Genomic DNA, 21505 nt, shown 5'->3' on the forward strand with positions numbered 1-21505 from the left:
TAGCAACCGCACCAACGCGAAGCAGTCCCCAGCGCCTTTACTGACAGCAGACAACACAGGCAGCTCGGCCGCGAAGATGCAGGTGATGAAAAATAAGGATGCGGAGGTCGACAGGGGAGGGGGGGGGGGGGGGCCACTGCACCAGGAAGGAATTGTTTGCACAAACTGACAGACTGCCGGCGTTCCTCCATGCTTCCCGCGCCCTCAACGTGCTTTTCCCTTCATTTGTCTCTTCACTCAAATCTGTGCCAATCTCGCCTCAATTCATCTCTTTCGGAGGCAGAGAGCAGAGCCGACCCCTCCCGCACCCCCTCCAGAGGGCCCCATCCATCAGCCGCTGACCCCCACGGGCCGGGGAGGAGGAGGGGGCGGATAAGCAGCCGCGAGGAGGGGTGGAGGCAGCGGCGAGCGTCGCCGGGTCGGGCCTGGAGGTCGGAGCGCCGGGCCGCAGGGAGAAGGGGCGTCTCCACCGGGGGAAATGGGAGAATGTGCTGGAGCCGGGTGAAAAATGGCCGTGTCATTCCAGCGCGATGGATTCTCCTCCGTCTCAGTCGAACGAGCAGGAGGCGAGACGAGATGAGGCTTTGTGAAGGTGGGGGACGACAGGCGCATGCTAAGACTGGCCGCCACGGGCTGCACAGGCTGCACAGGTGGACCGGCACCGACGCTGCACAGGTGGACCGGCACCGACGCTGCACAGGTGGACCGGCACCGACACTGCACAGGTGGACCGGCACCGACGCTGCACAGGTGGACCGGCACCGACGGGACCACAGGCTGCACAGGTGGACCGGCACCGACACTGCACAGGTGGACCGGCACCGACGCTGCACAGGTGGACCGGCACCGACGCTGCACAGGTGGACCGGCACCGACGGGACCACAGGCTGCACAGGTGGACCGGCACCGACGCTGCACAGGTGGACCGGTACCGACGCGGCCACGCGCTGCAGCACCGGCCGTCACAGCTCATCCAACGGCCCAGACGACGGCCACCGGAGGTCAGAGCCTGATCTTTCCCTGGGCTCCAATAAGGACGGAGCGACGGGCTGCAGCGCTTACTGTGCTGCCCTTTACACCAGACACCACCAGTGGCATTTATCCTCCGTCACATGACTTGGGAGCAACAGGTTGTCTAATTGTATTAAAGCCAGTGACACGTCTGCCCCTTCTGGACCCGAGGATAACGAGCGTTTAATGGCACGCTGCAGATACAAGCTGCCTTCACACCTTTCTGCTGTACAACATTAAACTCCAGCAGTTTGGAGCAACAACAATCCATTAGCGGTGGACGTGTTCGTATTAATGCTTGCTATTCATTTCTCAGTACGGCTCCACCCCCCACTGAGACCACAATAACACACATTTACCTGAATTATCACCTTTGTGCCAGGTCTGAAAGAACAGCATCTGTGGCCGAACGGCAGCGTCGGACCGATGAGCTGCCCAGCGAGTGGAGCTGAAGCTGCAGGTGTGTTTATGAGCAGAAAGACGAGCAAGGACACGAGTAATGTACAGTATAATCATCTGCTGACTTTCATTGGAACAGAACGATTACAGGAAACGAGCGTCTTTAACGGGGGAGGCTGAACCACGTCGGTCCCAACTCGCGTCCGGGGTCTGACCACTGAAACCATCTCTCGCTTCTCTCCATTCGCAGACCTTTCCTTTGATCCTAAAATGGCACATTAACATTTGGAACACATCCACCCATCGTCTATTATCCGCTCCCCCTCCCGGCACACTCTTCCTCCGTCCGAATCATTAATAGTATGTAAATCCCATCATCGCCATCACTCGCTATGCCGTTCGACAGATGTTGACAGGCTCTGCGTTTTATAGGTCAGCAGCTGAACACCAGGCCCGGTTAAAAAGGGTGAGCTCAAAGGCCGCTGGGAAGAAGGGAGCGACAGGAACGGATGAGACGACAAACAGGCGAGCAGGGAGGGGGGACCACTTCCCTCTGATGTCACCGGTTCCCACCGAGTCTGGACTTATTTTTTTTCCAATGTCTTTTTCACAAATCTTTCAAACTATATGTCAGTGACAGTGACAGGAGCGGCAAGCAACACATTCGTCACGGTGTTCGCGGCCTGCTTTTAGAAAGTCCTCTGAGACTGGCTACAAGGGGAGAGAGAGAGGGAGAGAGAGAGAGAGAGAGAGAGAGCACTTGTGGCTGCCCGGCAACGAGAGCCGGACACGGAGACAGACAGACGGATGGACAGACATCTCGTCACGCCAACGGAGACACAAAATGGGGACAGAATGGAATAATCAGCATGAAATGGAAGCACTAATGAATTTTTGAAGAGTTTTTACAGGGAGAACCTGTCTGGAAGTCTTTACCCCAGTTCCAAGGCAGAACTCCTTTGAAATGCTGCAGCCTTTCAACTGAAGTGTGGGCCCAGACTCACCCAGGGACCGAGTCGTCAGCGCCAGCGAGGAACTAACTGCGCTTAATAAAGCTAAGAGCAGGTTCTTAACGAGCCTAATCTCATGAACTGACACAACCTGAATCACACACGCTGGTCCTCGCCAGCGCCTTTGCTCAACTCTATTACGTAAACTTCATGTGTTTGAGTCTGAAATCTTAAATAAAAAGGTTTTTTACATCTGATCAGTAATGAGACCAGTTCATATGCGAGCTATTAACATCATCCCTCTGCCCTCTGTTGTTGTTGGCTGAAACCAGCCATCAGCCTGTGGGTCATTCCGATTGGGTTCTTTCGGTTGCCAGGACCTCGGCCTCTTATCGCATCATGCTGTTATGTTTAATATCTAATCAAGGGCAGACGACATAGAGATCAAGCCTGAAGCCGAGCCAGAGAGAGACAAAGAGACGTCTCTATTAAGGTTGAATCAATCACGTGCAGGAAGCCATCGGGTCTGGCACAGGTGGGGAGGAAATGAGAGGAAGGAACGTTCTCCAAAGTCAAGCGTGCGCTGCTCGGTTCGGCTGGACACGTCGAGGCCAACAGGAAATTGGAGAGTCAGGAAATAGCTCTCAGACCGAGACGGAACTTCCTGTGTGATGGCGGTTCCCCTCTGTCCCGAGCGCGACGACAAGCATTCAGGATAATTACAGTTTGTCCATGTGAGGCAGAACGCTGCCTGGATGCTCAGCTTCTCACCTTGAGCTCCTGGCTCCGTGCCGTCCAATCACAGCGCTGACTGACATTCTGCTGATTCAGGTGAAGATGATCCAGACCCCGAGTCCTGAAGTGTCCTCTGTAAACTGTGGCATGTGTGGTTTTTGGATTCCCACTTGCGTGGGTGCATAAACCCACAAGCAGTGTATGTGTGTGTGTGTGTGTGTGTGTGTGTGTGTGTGTGTGTGTGTGTGTGCGTGTGTGTGTGTGTGTGTGTGTGTGAGGTCAGGTCAGGTCCTCTGTCGCTCCTGGTAAATGCCAGGTTGTGGTTAACGGGCATGAATATTTCAGCATCTAGTGGTAGGATAATCACTGATTAAATGGGCGACACAAGACTGCACTGACTGCAGGAAGACGACTGGAAGTGAAATGGAGACGGGAGAGAGGAGACGACAAAGTCCAGCGTCTTCAAATGTCAAATTATGATCTCATTCCAGCATCTGAGGAAATAAACGAATAAACAGGACAATAAACGTCCGTTTGTGGCGTCCGTTTCTATTTCCTCGCTCAGAGTTTCTGTAGACACTCGTTACACTGAACTCACAGATAGATCCGACATATTGCTGTTAAATTGGAAAGAAAATGTGTCAAAATGACTTTTAGAAAAGTGCAGCAGGTGGTTTATCCTCCACAACATTTGTAACCTTTTCTAAGTGAGGGTTCCGATGCATGCGGGCCAAAAAATACTTGCACATGGCTGGAAATGCCAGCTGTCAGTTCCAGACTGGAGAAAAAGGGCAGAATTAGAGATTCCTGCATCCTGTAAGACGACGGCGGAGGCCGAGCGAGGAATCCGTCATTCTCACCCTGTTGAGGCCGGATCAATTAATGGAGACGTTTCTGAGGATCCTTAAACGTTCCTGCTTCCGCCGCTCGGAGGTGAAGCACAACAGCAGAATCTGCTACGAATGATGGAATAATTCCGAATTAATTTTCTTTATCTATATCTGCCACCATCTACTCTGCTACAGCGTCAGAGCGCTTTGAAGAATAAGGACAAGCGGCGTGTCCTCGTTACGCTCCTCTCCTTAATTCATTTCTGCCTCCAATTTATCAGCTTGATTAAAAGATAAGAGAAGGTTGATTAATAATGAATATACTTCCATCTCATCGTCTTGGGTCCCACCAAACTGGACAGACTGTTTTATTCTCACCGTCATCTTTGATTCTTTGATTCAGCGCATCATCGTCACAATTTAATCAGGAGCCAATTACATCCACACTTTGATGGTTTTTGTCTGCGTTTGGAGCGAAGCAGGAACTAACGCTGCATCCTGACCGGCAGCACAATCAAACCAGTACCAACAGTAACAACAGTAGCAGTAACAACACAGAATCTAATCCCAAATACAGAACCTGGACCTTCTGCCTCCACCCCATGAGAAGAAGCTCAGCTTTATTTTCTAAGCGCTCACGTGTGAATCATCAAAAGGGAAAAGGAGAACGTGCAGATGTTCCCCAGCAGCCACAGAGCAAACGACGTATAATCAGCACAAACGCACTCGTACCCGAGGAGAGGAGCTAGCAACACGGCGCTTATCGCACCACACGCCACTCGGCTCCATGCGCACGAGGCCCAGCTAAAAAGGTGAACTCAGCACTTTTGTTCTTGTTTTATGCGCTGAGAAAGTGACACGGGTTCAGCATTTGCATTAGTGGGACTGTGGTGTTTCCAGACATGCTGCAGACTTCTAACTTGCTTCCCCTCTAACGGAAGCCCCAGACTCAATTACACCACCCACCACAACAGCACCCTCAGCAGCGTGCAATAAAAGCCTACAACATAAACAAGTTACTGTCCTTGTGTGACAGCTGGTCTTCTATGGTGCATAAAGCCAAAGAGATGTTTTATATCCGTGGGTGAAATGTTCCAGTCCAGCTTTTCCTCTGAATGACCTCATCAGTGCAATAATGTGCAGAGAAACACAAGACGGGGCACAAGGATTGTACGGCAGCCTCATGACGGTGGATGCAGTGAAGCTGGGCCCCAGAACGAGCCTCCCCCTCTCCTCCCCCTCTCCGTGTGCAAATATGTACCGTCCACCGTCCAGCTCGCTCCCGCCGCTCCCCCAGGGGACATAATCTGTGGCGTATGAACAGCCCCTATACATAATAAACATCCACAGCAGCGTCTTTGTTTGCAGTGGGGCCTTTCTGACAGAATGGCTGAGGAAGCGCCGGCGCCGCAGCACATGCTGGGCATATTGTGTACACTCTCCTTTGTCGAGAGCAGTGGAAAGAAATGGAAAGAGTGGGAGTAAAGGTGTGATGTAGCAATTCATCTCAGCGTGAATCAATGGCAGGAAGAAGCGCAGACGGAGAGAAAGCGCCGGCTAATTGTGCGCCCGGCGCAGAGTCTGGATCTGCAGCGGTCGACAAAGCGACAAGCGACAAAACGGAGCTTTGATAACGAACACAAGACGGGCGCGACAAATTGAGAAGCCGCCCATTAAAGCAACTTGAAACAGTGCAGAGCGGAAAATTAAAAGCTCTACATTGGGCTCCTCCAGCCTGAAGGGCTCCTGGGCTTTCCCCACATATCATTGTGGTGTCATTGAAAGTGAAGGCAGGCCCTCGGCGCTAAAGGGATGAATTATAGCTTTTCTCCCCTAATAGACTGCTGGCGACGATGCTAACCGCTACACCTCCACGCCGAGGTGACAGGCGTCACCGCTGAGACAAACAAAGACGCGGCGGGACGAGGGGCTGCACCTCGCAGCCGCCGCGATGCTGGAAAAGACTCACCTGAAACAAACACAGCAGCATCTCTGCTGCCTCGTCTGATCCCACCGTCACAGGAAGCAGGAAACCGGCTTCCCAGCACTTCTCTAACGACCCGGCGCCCGTTAGCAGCAGCCGGTCGGGAGGAACTAAGACAAGTGGACGCAGCTTGAATCCCCAGAACCTCCTTGCCACTGACATTAAGCTCTGTGTGAGAGCAGGATTGTTCCACATCGAGCTCTGCTTCGACTGCATTAAAGAGAAAAGGACAATAAAGCCCAAAATAAAAAAGACAAGGACCCAGTCAGGAAACACTGATGACAATGGACAATGTGCTGTTCCTTCGACTTAATAAAAAGTTAAAGAGCGGAGCACTGAATTATACATGACTATATGGGAAGACATGAGCCTCCACGTCCATAAATTGTCAGCTGTGTATTAAGCATTCCCTTTGTTGAACTCTGTCCTTGCAGACGCCAGCCTGCACATCATCCTGCAGCCAGGCTTCAAACGCAGGTTATCGCTCTCCCTCATTTACCATTCTCCCAAAATAAGCCGGGCAAAAAGGGCCGAGCGGCGAAACGTCTTCAGCGAGCACTCCGCCAGTCACACCAGTCGCACGCAGTCAAATATTTATACAGCCTCTGCAAAGACGGCGGCAGCAGCGCTGCAGGAGAACATGCTATCAGTTTAGAAACTTATTAATATTTACTCTGCACATATCACATCTGTGACCTTTCACACACTGGCTTCATCAGACACAATGTTCTATTAGCGGCGATTCGAACCCTAACATGGCAGCGCTTGCTTCCTTCGCATCTTTCCTGTTGGTATTCACACGCAGTCATTTCTGCCGTGCCACATTAAACGTGCAATGTGTTGCAGAGGGGACGTGGGGACAGCGGGCAGGTCCCTGACCCCCGGCGGGTCCCTGACCTCCGGCTGGTGGACGTGTGAAAACAACAGTCTGGTCCGGCCAGCTGACATCACCGTCATGTAGAACAAGCTCCTGAATCTGGATGGAAGCTTAGTACCGCACATCTCAGGTCTAACTAAGGAGTCCGAGCCAAACTAATCGCACTTGTTCAGAGGAAAATTGCTCCAGTCAGTGATAAGATATCAGAACAAGTGAATGTGCTGGAATCTGGCACATTCTCAGATTCAAAATGAACGATTTTCCTCCACCTCTTCGATGCCTTTGGGCCCTGAAGTCCAATCTAATTGTCTTTGTCTGCGTTGTACAAAACCACAGTGCGCCATTAGAGATTCCACTCAAGATCAAACATTAGTGAAACATGTCAAAACGAATCGCGGAGAAACTTGACGCGAGGGCAGCAAACAGCGGGCGACGCTCGCTCCCGTCTCTGGGAGGCGGATGCTTTCAGGAGCCGCGTGAGAGATTCTCTTCTGTTTTTAGAGTCAGTCCGGCTCATCTACGGAGTGATCATGCCTCCAGCAAGAACCAGGAGGCTGTAGCCGAAAGCCTCAATCAGGTCTGGGAGAATGACTCTGTTTATTAAACCTACCACTTAATGACAAAAATGTGTCCTCATCCTTGATGACTGTATGTTTCCTAACTGCCCCTGGTGAACAACACTATGATTGGTCCAACAGACTGTGATTGATCATTCTGCCTTACATTAGCATCATCAGTAGCATCCGCCATCTGCAGCACTGTGTTGTGTCCAGTCAATTAACTTGTCAGATCAGACAGATGTGAGAGCTGGACAGACTGAGGGTCGTCTTCAGTGCGGTGGACGTGCGCACGGCAGCGACCAGTCGCCTTCTATCTCTCTCTCTCGCTCGCTCGCTCACACAGAACAGTCCTTTGCACAGACTGAGTCATTTTCCCAGCCGCAGGGAAGGGTGTAATTGAAGCCTGGTGAAAGATAATGTAATTTGGAAGAGATCATAAATAATGAATAGTCGGGACCCAACTAAAGTATATGGGAGGAAATATTATCTGGTGTTTTAACTGGCTGGGTAAGTGATAAAGAGGATCTATCTCCAGTTAATACTGCCGTGAGGAATTAAAACAAGCCAGAGAACGGATGGGGAAAAGCCCTGAAGCCACAGAAGAATAAAACACAGAACCTTCTGTCGATGGATTCTCTTCAAACGTGACATTAAGGACTTTCAAACTGTCACCGCTAGGAAAACAAGCGTGGCTGACGTGTTTTACACTCTGGGGCTCCGTGACCCAAACGGTCAGACACGACAAGTCCATAAACACGAGCAGCCCTGAGACTGGACCTGCTATTCACCGGCGTCAATCCTGGGCGCCGGCTCATACATCAAACTCCCAGTGCTTCGTTAGGCGTCGCTTCCGCCTCCCTGAGGTCGGCTGCAGAGATGGGGTTCTGGGACAACGGCGGCTGCGGGGGTGGGCGGGGTCAGCAGTGACTGACTGCCAGGTTCAGGGCCCGTGACGAGGTGAGGCCGCGCCGTCCGACCCGGCTGCCGGCGCCGGCTCCCCCCTGCTGATGGGGGCTGATGGATGGGCGTGCGGAGGCCGGGGAGCCGGGGGGGGCGGCGCGGCTGTTTGACAGTGATCCCTGTTGCCCGTCACTCAGGAACCAGTCCCCGGAGTGGGAGTCCCGCTCCGTTCGTCCACCGTACGCTCTTTTATTCCTTCTCCCTCGCGTGATCTGCATCTGGAGGGTGTGCAGGTTCCCACCCACAGCTAAGTCTCACCTCGGCCCGCTGACCCGTCGCTGCATGCGAACAAAGCGGCAGCGCGGGGACATTCGACTCAAAGCATATTTTTGGCAAAGGGTAATTTTCTCTGTTTCGACAGCGAGGCCTTGTTCCAGGCCGCTGAGGAGGAGAAGAGGAGAGTTTCAGCGAGCGTTTATCGGAATTCAGCGCCACATAAAGCAAATCCTAAAATAAACGACGGATCAGTTAAACAGATGCCTGAGCCACAAGTGATTCATCTCCATTCACTGGACAACGAGCTCCACGCTCTGTAAAGGAGCCACAGGACAATTACTGAGAGTCTTAACTTTCTGATTCAGCTTGATCAACACGAACAAAGGGCCAAAGTGTAACTCCACTTTTAATAACAGATGTTCTGGTCCTTAGTCCTTATTGTGTCCAATGAAAAGCAACGGCCTGGTTTGTCCTGAGCTGACAGATTCCAGACCCGCACCGTCCCACAGCGATGGGGGCTGAAAAGGCTCAGTCATCCAGTAATGACAAGCGGGCGTCCTGCATCAAACAAACAGACGCAAGCAGTGACCAAAACACCAGAACCTCAGCCAGACAGCGTTTAGTGGCTGTGTTATATGCACGTCAGGAGCCATTCGCTTTGAAGGGCCACGTGCAATATTCACTGGCTCCAACATTCAGATCTTATTATCTGAACGTTGCTGATGGATGATGTTTGGTTTCCAGTTTGAAACAGAAAACGGTGTGAGACCAGTTTGGGGATTTTCTACAGTTCATCACTGAAACCCTTTCTGTGTAGTTGGTTGTTGCTAATTAAGAAACGAGTGGTTCTACTGGTCTCCAGAGACGTTGGACACGGTGTAAAATAATGTCAAGGCTTCATTTTTTTCTCCCCTATATTGTCAGAAATTGCCTGATTGCCTCATATCTGCAATCAGCCGAGCGTTCGCTCGCTCTCTCTCTCTCACACACACACTTCCTCGCACAGATTTATTTACACCTCTCTGACTTACACAGCAGCTCGTTTGCATCTGTTCCTTCCATACATACAGACATACATACATATGCTTCGTCACTGATCCCCTGCTGAGCGCGCTTTGATTAGATGAGCCTCACATGCTACCGCCGCGCCCACTACTTTCACCCCCTGCTGTGCTCCTTCACCCTGACGCCCTCTCTCCTTCCTCTGCGTTTCTCGCTGGCCGTCTCGTGTCTCTCGTGCGCTTCCTGGTTAATTCCACTGAAGGATCAGACGGTGCTGCAGCCAGGTAGATGACAGCTGTGGCTGCACCTCCAGCACACGCCTGGTGCACGTGTGGAGCTGCTCCTCCAGGCTGCTGCACCCGTGAACCGTGCGTGAATGTCGGGTCATCCTAGAGGCGACGCGGCGCTGTTAAAGTGTGGAGCTGAGCCCTCAAACATCTGCTGCAGCTCTGAACATGAGAACGCGTCCAGGCTGCGACACGTGTGAAGCTGAGTCCAGCTCGGCGCTGCGGATGCTGAGCTCATGGAACTTGTGGCGCTGATTAAAACCACACGCTCTGTGGAGGTGACCCGCGACTGTGCTGTTGTTAAATCTCCTCTTTAGACACACGCATGGAGCTCAGACACACACACACCCCGACCTACTTACCCTGACAGCCCGGAGTGCTGTTGCATGCCCGGCCCGGAAAACTGTGGCAGTATTGATATGCTATTTATAATTTCTTTTTGCATAAATTACATTAGTCAAAATGGGAAAGAGGAAAGAAGAAATGGGAGAAGGGGCAGAGGCAACCTAGTTTGTGCTGCGTCTGGCAACTATTATTGGATTTGTTTTGCTCTGCCTCACCTTCATTAGGACCTGGGATCACGACGTCAGGCTAATGAAGGTGAGAGGGACACGATGTGTGTGTGTGTGTGTGTGTGTGTGTGTGTGTGTGTGTGTGTGTGTGTGTGTGTGTGTGTGTGTGTGTGTGTGTTCTGGCAAATCCCCGTCAACGCGTCTCACTGGGGTGACAGGCTTTTGTCACCCGCAGTCAGAGAGCACTTATGCAATCTGACCACTCACGGATCAAGTGTGTGTGTATCGACTCTGACCAGGACTAATGACGGCGGCTACAGTGAAACGCTGCAGCCCACAAGCTGCTAATTGCCTTAACGCCTGAAGTGGACACGCCTGATTGGGCGGATAAAGGTGCTCACTCCACCGCGCGGCGGCTTAGTCACGGGGTGCAGATTCAAAAGCAAACAGCACTCAGCTCATCTCTGAGCTTTAATGATGAAAGGCGACATCATTCCCTGAAAAAGGCCCACGACCGGGTTTGCATCCTCATGAGGACCGCGCATACACCTACTGGAGTGTTTACAGAAAAAATCACAATCCTACAAATGTACTCTCCGACCAAAGAGGCCGAGAGCCGGCGCTGCTGAAAGTGGTGCTTCCAGTCGACCTCGACCTAGTTTGTGGTCAACTCTGCCCGAAAATGGGATCGAAATCCAGCGTCCTCCAATGTTTGCCATCACACGTCTGGTAAAAACATCAGATCTGCGCTTCTTAAACCTAAGCTCTGGTCAGAACCAAAAATGGGTCATATTATACTTTGATTTGGTTCCCAAATGACAGAAAAACAAGTTTCATTTCCCGTGAATCCAATCTTGGATGTGAAACAAGCAACGTTGGTCCAGAAGAGCCCTGAGTCTGCACATTACAAACCTAAACCAGACTGTTGACTCCAATTTGTCCTAAAACAGCGAAAACACAGCTGCTCTCATGCCAAGGCACCGGCGCTCTCAGTGGCTTTCACTGCCTGAACCAGGAAACCAATTCACGGATCAGCCACTGAATTACAGGAAGCGCCTTCCAAAGGCATCTGAGCTGCAAACAGCCTCATTCTGCTCCACCTTCCACCTTGGATAAAACGCGGCATCCGCGTATTCTTGATCAACCAAAGAGCGCTGATTACCGCGATAGGAAGGAGCATTTATTGGGACTCGCTGCTGCTTTATTCACCCACTCATTCACTCACTCGTTCACCACTCGGATTGGAAGCGGCAGGCGTAGCGCCTCTCTCTTTCCTCCCAGTCTGACCCTCGCGCGGCGGCAGCAAACACGCGCCTGCTGATGGTCATCGTTGCCAGATTCAATAAAGCAATCATGGCTGAAAAATGGCAAAGTTTCATTCCATCCTGTACCTCTGAATTGCTACGCCATCAGGGCCCATTTTAAGACGTGGGATTTAATCAAGGCAATGGCGAGGCCGGTGGAGGCTTCATCCCTAATCAGAGCCGAGAGGGTTATTATATCCATGCAGCGTTTTGATCTACAGTTCCACACGCTGCAACCAGTCTCAATAGTTTCACATCAAATGCCAGCTCCTCCTGCGCAGCCGAGCGGATGGGCGGCTGCTGAGGCGCCCACCTTGGGACCACCAATCACATGGAGGACTGGTACATAAGTCTGTCACCTCGTGACACCTCCCCCTTCAGATGGGAGAGGAATGGCAGCATAAATCCCAGCGAGAGGCCGGCCAATCAATGGCTGCCCGACTGACGGACTTGGCATTCGTCATGCGAGGCCGGACCACTCTTCTGTCCCGCTGTGGAGCCGACACGGCGCTAAACGATAGCGGGGACGGGTTCCGCCGGTTTGGGCTCCACTCGTAATAAATGGAAGATAATGAAGATGAAGTCACTGTCCGTGATCAACGCAGGGAAGATTTCATGAGGACTGTTAATCTCCGTCACGCGGTTCATCGTGTTTCAGGACATGAATAAAAACAGTGTGTTGCTTTGAAAGTCTACAAACAATTAATGCTGAAACATCAGCGGCATCATTTATTAGACGATGATGTTCTGTATCTTCTCTGGGCGGGTGCTGCCTTTGCTCCGCAGCCTCGGTTGTCACGGTTAGACAAGCAAATATGGAGTGTGAGAAATATAAAAGAGGCCACAGTTGTTAATTATGTCCGAAGCCATTAGTGGGGTCAGACCAGTGGCCCTGGGGGAGAAAAGTCGGACCAGTGGTTTTACTACAGAGACGCAGAGACGGTCAGAGAGGTGCTTCCTAATTGCTTTCACTTTCAGCGGGTTACAAGTTAAATGCTCTGCACATTCTTCCAAGTTTAATCTATTAATGCAGCTTAATAATTGATACACTGCCTCTCTGGCCGTGGTCTTGGCCCGTAATCAATTAGTCATTTTAATGAGCGGGCCAAAGCCAGACGAGACTATTCCCCGTGAACTCCACAGAAGTGGGGGCTCAGGACAAAACTTCTCTGAAGTCTGGAGGTTTTGACCCTAAAAACTCTTATCGGAGTCCAGAATCCTTGATCCAACCATAAATACTCTCTCTATTACTCTCTCCTCCATAACTGTTGTCAAGCATCAAGTCCTCCTTCATAGAATTTGCAACAGGAAGCGGTGATGGAACGCCGACACTCCTAATCAGGACTGGATTTGCAGCCTGACGAACAAATCAACTCAAATGTCAGCCATATTGTTTGACCTGCAGGTGGTAAACACAGAGAGTGCGAATTATCTGCTGATTATTGGGAGGTGGGTGTGACCAAACACGCATTAATTACTCATGCGCTGATACTTGACTAGGCCCTCGCTCATTATTTACTGCATATCGCCAGCTGCCTTGTGAGTCTTGCTGAAAGGTTAATGACAGACGCGACGCGCCGGCCGGCCGGCCTCCTGCTTCCTCTGTTTGTGTGCCTGCGTCCCGTCAGGTGGCTGCGACACATGAGGGGCGCCTGCCATTTCTTAATTATTGATAATGAAGCCCGCTGAGGCCTGTAGCGAAAGATGAAGGAGAAATGGCAAAGTGGTGCAGTCATACATTCCAACAGTACAAGTCACGATGGTGCAGTGAGAACAATTACACAGGCATCCACTCCACGGCCACAACAGTGGACTGGTTTCACCAGCCCTATTTCTGGCTGATCATCATCGCGTTGCATGAGCTAAACCGCTTCAACCCAAACCCTTCATCGGCACCAAAGCCTCCACATCTAAACACTACATCCCTTCATGATTTGTCTCTTCTGGTTTTACAAACACCAACTTGCATTGTCATCCCCGCACGGGCCATGAATTATTCTGACAGTAGTGGAGGGAGTGATGGGAACCGACTCAAACAGTAAAAGAGGAATGAGGAGGAAAAGCAAACACGCTGTGTGCCACATGCAACGGTCCCTGTGACCTCGCATCCGTGGGGGAGACGCATTTATAGCCCCACACTCATTAAAGCCCCTGAGGTTTAGGGCCACGATAAAGCAAACAAATGGCTTGTAATCACAGCGGTAATAAGCAGAGGGGTGGTCATTAGAGATGCTGTTCATCCCGTATGGAACGCCTCATCAGAGGCTGGAGACCCCTCTTATTGCGCCGCAGTGACTTATTGTCGCTGGCTGGCAGCGGCGACGGATGGTCCTCGGCTGCGTGGGGGGCTCATCCTCAAAGTCTGGCCGCCCACACGCCTTGTTTGCAAGGCTTTATTAAAGCCCAGCCAGCTCTGACTCAGATGTATGCAAGTTTCTACGATGCCATCGACCCCAGGCCTGTACGAGTGAAGCAGCACACGGCGCCGACGCGACGGCCGCCCCATTAGAGCCGGAGGGTCCGAGTGACGCCGCCGGCCCCCCGCTGGGGGCTAATACATGAAACACAGGCCACGGCTGTGGTCTGAAGCACCAAAGGTTCGGTGGGCAGCGAGACGGAGCATGAAGGACGTGGTTAACAGCAACGATGGGCGGGACGCAAAGGAAGGAGAACAGAACACAACAGAACACAACAGAACGAAAGGGAAGAAGAAGTCAAAAGCTCCGTGTGACACATGTTGCATAACGGCGGCGGCTCCGTGCGCCCACATACTCAGAACGGGAAGAACAATGCTGCTGCTTTTAGGTAGCGGAATGTGTTGTTTCTCCTCTGTAATTGCTGTGGGTCCACTTTCATCACTGAGAATCCAAACCACACAAGGCTTCTCTCACAACTAAAGCAGAGTTTCTGCAGATTCGCAATCGTTGCTGTAGAAGACACTAAAAGGACAAACGGGAGAAACTCATCTTGAGTCGTGCACAATGATCTATTTTAGGTCCAGTCTGGACGGTGTTGGACGGCGACGCCAGCCCGACGGCTGGAGAGAGGCTGTGAGGGGACAGCACCACAACACTAAACTTAATGCTCGTTCTTAACTAAACATTGAGAATTATTTCTTCATAAAAACAGTCAAGCGCTGCATCTTTCCTCCAAACTCAAACAAATCCTCAGTAAACGCTGCTGTTTAACTGCTTGTTCTTCTGACTCACATAAACTCAGCATTCCTTCACTTCCTTTGATAAACACTGTCCCACAAGCTTGTTTGCTTCCTTTCCAATTTGAGAGTTTTGCTAATGACTTTGCTGAAGTAATTATCCAAAGAGGCCTCCGCGCGTCCCCACAGTCACTCAGAGGCTTCGCTCCGGCGCCGCAACGCACAAATGCAAGTGTAATAAAGAGGAGCTCTTACCTTCAGCCATCCAGCGTGAGCAGCACCGGGGGAGAGAAGACAGACAGGAAGATGATGAGAATAATTACCCAGCTAAATTAACGACTTTTCACATTAATGTGATATAAGGCAGCTCAATGAAACAACATAAAGCATTTACACAGTTGGACTTCACTGAACCGAACGCTTCACTTCCTCGTTTTCGAACCCAGGACTTTGCTACTAAATAGTTACCGGTTCAGGTTTAGGACGGACGTGGGTTTAGGGCTGATGGGCAGTGGTTCCATGAAGGCGACAGCATCAGCATCTGTTATAATGCGAGGCTCAGCAGGTAGCTATTGACTGCCATCTGCCAAACAACAACTCTCCAGACTTCTGATGCCATTAGAGTTCCATTAACAGAGAGGAAACAGAGACGAGGACGAGGAAAGTAGCGCTAAGGATGAGGAGATGTTGGAGGAATGAGGAGCTGAATAGCATACGGGGTGTGTGGGGGGGCTTTCATCTTGTTAGCTTTCAGGAAGCTCATGCTCTGTAAACCGAAGGAGTGAAGAACGAGCCCGACCCACTCTCCAGCACTGAAAAGGGAAGAACATGTGGGAAAATCCGATGGGAGAGAAAAGCAGAAACTACTGACGACTCCAAACAAAGGAGAAGAGGTGAGCTCTGCTCCACGTTCGCTCTCTCTCCTCGGCTGCACTCACAAATGAAGTCACATACTTCACCCACAAACCTGCTTCAGACTAAACTGCAACTGACACGTTAGCATCCGGTTCATAAAACACCTGAAACCTGTAAAATCATCGGGACACGTTCTGTTCTTTGGGCCGAAATCCAACGCTTTTCTTCCTGCAGCAACGGAATTGAAGAAACTGAAAGTGATCCCAGCAAAATGAAAACTGTGTTCTTTGTCTCCTGTACATGGAGCTGCTCCCCCCACTAAGAGGAAGCATTCCCAGTCCCTCCTCCCAGCGAAGCCACTGGTGCTCAGGTTTGGAGGTCCATCAGAGACTGATGGGAACAGCTTGGCCTCCACTTAGCTCCGCTTCTCTGTTCGAGCCCAGCCAGAAGCTCGGTGCCAGTCTCTGCTGGTGGCGTCCAGCTCTATTGATCCCATCATCCCCACTTTTATTAAGGCTGCTCCACCAGCTCCATCGAGCCGCCCACAGAAACACTGCGACGGCTCCTTCTTGGTTTGCGCCACTGGGAAACGAGCTGTGGCCGCGCGCTTTGCCAAGCTGCTCTCGGAGCCGTCACACACTGGCGGTTCCACGCACGTGGTCAGCATGGACGTGGAACCGGTGTACCGTTACGTAATAGGAACAAGCATGTGTGACATTTAAATACGTGGCTCCTGCCTCGCGGCGCGGAGCGTTCAAACAAAAGGCACAAACGGGAGCAGGCGTCTGCGCTACTGCTAGTGCCTGCGCTGCTGCTAACGCCTGCGCTGCTGCTAGCGCCTGCGCTGCTGCTAGCGCCTGCGCTGCTGCTAGCGCCTGCGCTGCTGCTAGCGCCTGCGCTGCTGCTAACGCCTGCGCTGCTGCTAGCGCCTGCGCTGCTGCTAGCGCCTGCGCTGCTGCTAGCGCCTGCGCTGCTGCTAGCGCCCGCGCTGCTGCTAGCGCCCGCGCTGCTGCTAGCGCCCGCGCTGCTGCTAGCGCCCGCGCTGCTGCTAACGCCTGCGCTGCTGCTAACGCCTGGCGACAGCTTCCCCTGGACGCGGCTGTAAAGCACCTCCCGCTCTGCGCTCGTGTCGCCAGGCTTGAGACCGGGCGACGCGAAGCCGCGGTCGAGGACGTGATGGTCGCCTTCGCTCCGGCTCCCAGACCCCAAAATCAAGGCTGAGATTCATCAGTGTGACCTGCATTTGAAGAAACGACCACGTCTGACTATAATCATATGCAAACAACACATCTTCAAACTCATATCCATAAATGTGTCATCAATTATTCATGCCTGAACACCTAGTGTGGAGCATTCACAAGTACTTTTTATGAGAAAATTATGCATTTCAATGAACATCTGTCTGTGTGCTGGGCTTGTTTAGCAGCAGAGCCGATGTGTGCGTGTTTGAAGAAAGGAGGGAGAGTCTCAACACAGATTTGAGTCAAAGGTTGTGTGGGTTTCACACAGCATTTGTGTGTGCATTCATCAGTTCATTTATAATTACAGAGCATTTCTCAGCGGGTAAATACACACCTGCACCGAACACAAACCATCAGCTCAGAGTTCGCTCCGCTGCTTTCCTTTATTTTCATCTCAACACTTTCAAGGGCTATTATTGCATCTCCCTCGCCGTCACCCAGGACACCTCTCAATTATGAAATCATTCAAGGGCAATTAATCCCTTTATAGAGATGATGCCGTATAGAACGGCAGAGAAAGGGAGTGAAGGCGAAGCACAGACCACGATAATCACCAGGGAGGAAACGAGGACGTGGAGAGAACAGGCTTCGCTGTGTTCATTTGTGGACCGTCCTCAGAACATCCACGCACTTTGTTGTCGAGTCAATAACGTTGTCATTAATCCAATCACAGCCTCCAGTGCAGCAAAGCTTCCGCCTTCACTACGGCTGACACTATAAAACACGGTGGACGACACCTTTAAAGCCGTGTTCCGACATCGAGGAGAAACATCACCATGATTTGAGATCTTTGAGCGAGTCTGGATTCTCATCCGTCCATCGAGATCAAAGTCTGTTGAATTTCTTTCCACTCATTTATTTAAATGAAACGTTTTTTATGGATTTGACATATGACTCACGATTCTCAACTCCACATCTGAATCTGTTTCTCATCCTACAACACTTAAAAGTTATATTGCAAAATGAAGTAAAATGAGGAATAACAAAATACAACTTTGTGTAAAAATTTATATTAAACCAAGTTCGATTTTAAATTGAAATTATTCAGTCTTCATACCAGAACCATCGGTTTTATTCTTTGGTTTAACAGCATGAACATGCAGCTCAACGAAGGAGAAACACAAACTGTCCACTTTATTAGGAACAGTGAGCAGCAGCTGTGTGTCAGTCTGGAGCTGAAGCTGCCTGGCCGAGGATCAGCCTGCAGGCCTCAAACCTCCGTTTCCATGACTACAACCTATTATTGGCATTTTCTTTACCCATCACCTGTGTGTTTAACAGTTAGTCACAATTAATATTGTGTTGGCCCTTTGACATTTTCTTGAGTGATCAGCTGCTGCGTTGACAGATATTAAGTCCCTTATTCATATATTTAGTTCTATATTATTACATGATTGATTTCCTCTGTCTACATTTAATTAAGACTGGTATGTGATGCTTCAAGGTGCAGCAGAACAGTTCAGTTATAGAACTCTACAATATTGTTACCATGACAACACATGATGTAAACCATCGTTTTAAATAATGAAAATTTCAAATCACTCCTCCGATCATTACATGCGAGAGTCTAAATCAAACTGTACGTGTGCAGTGACTCAAAGGTTCAGACTCCATCTGGATAAATGTGATCCAGTCGACAATATAAACTTAACATTTCTGAAAGGCTCACTGTAAAATTAAAAAAAGGTCACATGCACGTCTCCCTGAAGGAACAATAACGTGCTATTTGCCAATACGCAAAACTACCGAGTGCACAGGATAAAGTTAAAAGAGAAAACAGACACGCACCACAAGTATGCAGTAATAAGGCGTCCGCTGCCAAAGGCCACAGCCCAGACTCTAATTAAAGCAATGCACACAGAAACCTTGACAAAGCAGCGGAGCACAAAGTAAAGAAACGAATGAAGCAAGTTGGTTTGAACAAACATCCGACTTCAGCGGCTGGAGCTGAAGGTCCGGTTGAGGGCGGCTGCAGCAGGTAGCGGGCCGGGTCGGAGCCGCCGGGAGTCTGGATGATGCTCCAGATTGTGAGCGCCGCATCCGTCCTAATTGAGTCAACGTACGCTTAGCAAATTAAAACAATTACATCTCGGATCCATCAGCCCGCTGGACCGTGAACTGCACAACAACAAAGTGGAGAGAGAATCCAGCAAGAAGGAAGTGCCTCATTAATACATATGTGGCGGGGGTTGGGGGCGAGAGCGCAGAGCATGCGGTGCAATCAAGCTGGAGTTTATTCAGCCGAAAACATCTAAGATTCCGCCGAAGATTCGCGGTCCAGCTGAACGTACGAGCAGAGACCCAGATTAGCTCTGATCCAGTGTGTGCGTAGATACGTGTGTGTCTGTTTTGTCTGTGGGAGCTCCTGAGCACAAATATACGGCAAATCAATTCAAATGAGGTCAGTCTAATGTTCCATAAAACACGTAAGGGGCTCCATCCGCAACGCTGTCTCGCTCCCACATTACTTATCTGGAGGTGTCGGCTGCAGCCTCTCAGGCAGCGCGGGCCGTTTCTACAGCAAACCTAATGGACTGTTACATAAGCCACCTAAAGCCTGTCCTGCCATTCGTGACACCGAGTGTGAGAAGTGACTGTGTGAAAGAAAAAAGGCCTGAGGAAATAACAAGCCCTAAAAGGCTCCTAATCTAGTATCTCCCACAGGCAACAGGCACCAGGCCTGTGGGCACCGGGCCAACGGGCCCAGACACACTTCCCAACACCAAACTTTGCACTAGTTTGTCACGGCCGTCGGTAAGAGAGAAGCAGGAGGAGAGTAATGTTGGTCGGCTGGTTTGAAAACCGACTGGAATCCACGTCAGAAATTGGTTAAAGGTGAAAAGAAAGGTTGATCCGGCTGTGAAAGGTTGTCAGGTCAGACTCTGGTCCCAGAGCGATGGGCTTAAGCTGTGAGCGGCTTTAAACCCACTATCACCTCCAACCACTCTCCTCTGAGCTTTCCTCAACCTCACTTTATTTCTTCACACAGCGCTGCAGAGTTTCCCAGCGGACGGACCGGAACCCTGAACCCTGAACCCGAGACGAGGACCGGCCACGTGACCGGCCGACGTCGCGCCCCACGAGGACGGAGTCGGGCGAGGCAGCTGTCATCCAGGAGTTCAAAACATCAAAGGCGCTTTTCAGCATCTGTGTCACGGATAAAACGAGTAAGTAGGTGACAACAGGAAGTCTGTGGGCTGAGCAGCGACAACAGAAACAGTGGGAACATGAAAGGGAAAGCGCTGCGTCTTCATTTAGAAGCAAACTGTACATGGAGTCTATAGCTGCTACTGTATTTCATGGCGCTTAATTAGACGCCTGGCATCGAAGTAGGTCGCCAACATCACGCTTATCAGCGCTGAAGTACACAGATAATTAAAGGCTTGTCACCAATGTGCAGACGTGATGCTTTTACTTTGTGAGTCATCTCATGTGAAGGCAGCTTCCGTGTTCTGTGCACAAAGATTGCTCCTAAATCCACTTTGACAAAATGATGTTATATTAATATGTAGGTCAAGCTTGACAGGCAGCTCCACACCTGTGTGTTTCATACCTGTCTTCTCAAATATTATTATGTTTTTGCAATATTTAGAATGAGAAAAAAAGCAGAAATAAATGTGGAAAGTTCTGCCTCCATGACAGGTCAGTGAGATAAAAGCTGGCATCCAAAACTGTTAACATCAATGTTTGTCCATCGTCTGCTGCTGTTGCTTGGCAACATAATGTATGGAGTGTATGATGGGACATTTGGCTGCCCTCGTCCACCGTGAGGACGTACTAATGTTTCCTCCAACAGAAGAGCGAGTGACGGAGGCTGGAGCTGCGGACAACTCGTCACCCGGGAAGTAGCAACGCAGGACTGACAGTCACTGCCTCCATTAGCATAAGTGGCTAATTAAGCCTGGAGCGTCGTTTGGGAGCACCCCAGCATCCATTTACCACAGCAGCACTCAACAAGCTGCGCTACAGGGCAGCTAGGAATCAAGTGCCTTGCTCAAGTGCACCTTGGAGCGACCTGGGGGGACGCCACAAGTCGTGCGTCTGTTCGAGATCCAAATACTGTATGTGTTCCCAACCTCCTTAGCCTTTTAGATAAGGTACTTCATAAAGAAGGAGTAAAAATACATAATGGGAAGGAAAAGGGCCCGAGCAAGAGAAGACGTGCACATAATGGAAGCGTGGATGAGACTCTGGGAGAGCGCACATCCGCCTGCGTGTGGATGCTCGTGAAGAGCGTTTAATTAATTTTCACACGCTGTGAAGTGTCGGATTGAGGAGCACCCACCTCTCGGCTCCTCGCTCCTCCACACAAACACGGCAGTGGCAGCGAGAAGCAGATGAGATGTGACTGGAGTGGCTCCTGAGAAGTGAATGGCTGCTTCTAACCGCCAGCGTGAGGGTCCAAACCCGAACAAACATGAGGAGCGTCCTTTACAGGGCAACACCAGAAATTTACAGGCACACGTGGAGGAGTGACGGACCCAAGGACCAAAGACCCCAAGAACCAAAGACCCCAAGGACCAAAGACCCCAAGAACCAAAGACCCAAAGGACCAAAGACCCCAAGAACCAAAGACCCCAAGGACCAAAGACCCCAAGAACCAAAGGCCCCGAGGACCGGGTCCGGAT

At 50.8% G+C, this 21505-nt stretch overlaps 1 protein-coding gene across 5 annotated transcripts in view; it reads right to left on the bottom strand.

Annotated features, from left to right (window-relative positions):
• The window catches only part of sdk2b (sidekick cell adhesion molecule 2b), a 137896-nt gene that overhangs the window by 81499 nt on the left and 34892 nt on the right, over positions 1-21505 (bottom strand). Inside the window, exon 1 of one of the 5 annotated variants that reach the window (XM_055504252.1) lies at positions 3132-3266. The exons of the other annotated variants lie outside the window; for them this stretch is intronic. The gene's annotated coding sequence lies outside the window, so the exon portion shown is untranslated. Of the gene's footprint in view, positions 1-3131; positions 3267-21505 lie in introns of those variants that run through there. 5 annotated transcript variants of the gene reach the window in all.

Source organism: Betta splendens, chromosome 19 (genome assembly GCF_900634795.4).
Source record: "Betta splendens chromosome 19, fBetSpl5.4, whole genome shotgun sequence".
NCBI lineage: Eukaryota > Metazoa > Chordata > Actinopteri > Anabantiformes > Osphronemidae > Betta > Betta splendens.